The sequence below is a fragment of the Bison bison genome, unplaced genomic scaffold (assembly GCF_000754665.1).
Source record: "Bison bison bison isolate TAMUID 2011002044 unplaced genomic scaffold, Bison_UMD1.0 scf7180017527186, whole genome shotgun sequence".
NCBI classification, from domain to species: Eukaryota; Metazoa; Chordata; class Mammalia; order Artiodactyla; family Bovidae; genus Bison; species Bison bison.
In genome coordinates this window covers 1-566 of record NW_011409327.1, presented here as the reverse complement: position 1 = coordinate 566, position 566 = coordinate 1, and the positions used below count along the sequence as shown (strand labels likewise).

Here is a 566-nt window from a genome sequence, read left to right as displayed (position 1 = left end):
TTTTTTTTTTTTTAGATTTTTTTGATGTGGACCAGTTTTAAAGTCTTTATTGAATTTGTCACAATTTTGCTTCTGTTTTATGTTTTGGTGTTCTGGCCACAAGGCATGTGGGATCTTAGCTCCCAGGCCAGGGATCAAACCTGTGCCCCCTGCATTGGAAATGCAGAGTCTTAACCACTCGACCACCAAGGAAGGGCCCTTCTTTTCCTTCTTTCTTTCTTTCCTCTCTGCTCTTTGGTCTTTCTACTGCTCTCTATTTTTCCATATTTTGTTTTTTCCTTTCTTTCTTCTTTCCTTCGTACATGGAAGGAAACTACAAGATTGAACCACAGGCTGGAAATGGCCAAATATCAGCAATTTCACACACTCAGCCTAATACTGAAGAAGGCAATCCCATGGACGGAGGAGCCTGGTGGGCTGCAGTCCATGGGGTCACTAAGAGTTGGAGACGATTGAGCGACTTCACTGTCTCTTTTCATTTTCATGCACTGGAGAAGGAAATGGCAACCCACTCCAGTGTTCTTGCCTGGAGAATCCCAGGGACGGGGAGCCTGGTGGGCTGCCAG

The 566-nt window shown here is 45.1% G+C and overlaps 1 non-coding gene across 1 annotated transcript; it reads right to left on the bottom strand.

Annotated features, from left to right (window-relative positions):
• Positions 1–119: 119 nt before the first annotated feature.
• On the bottom strand, positions 120–192 carry TRNAG-UCC. Its single transcript has one exon. It is a non-coding gene; the product is annotated as a tRNA-Gly (tRNA).
• Between the last annotated feature and the right edge of the window lie 374 nt (positions 193–566).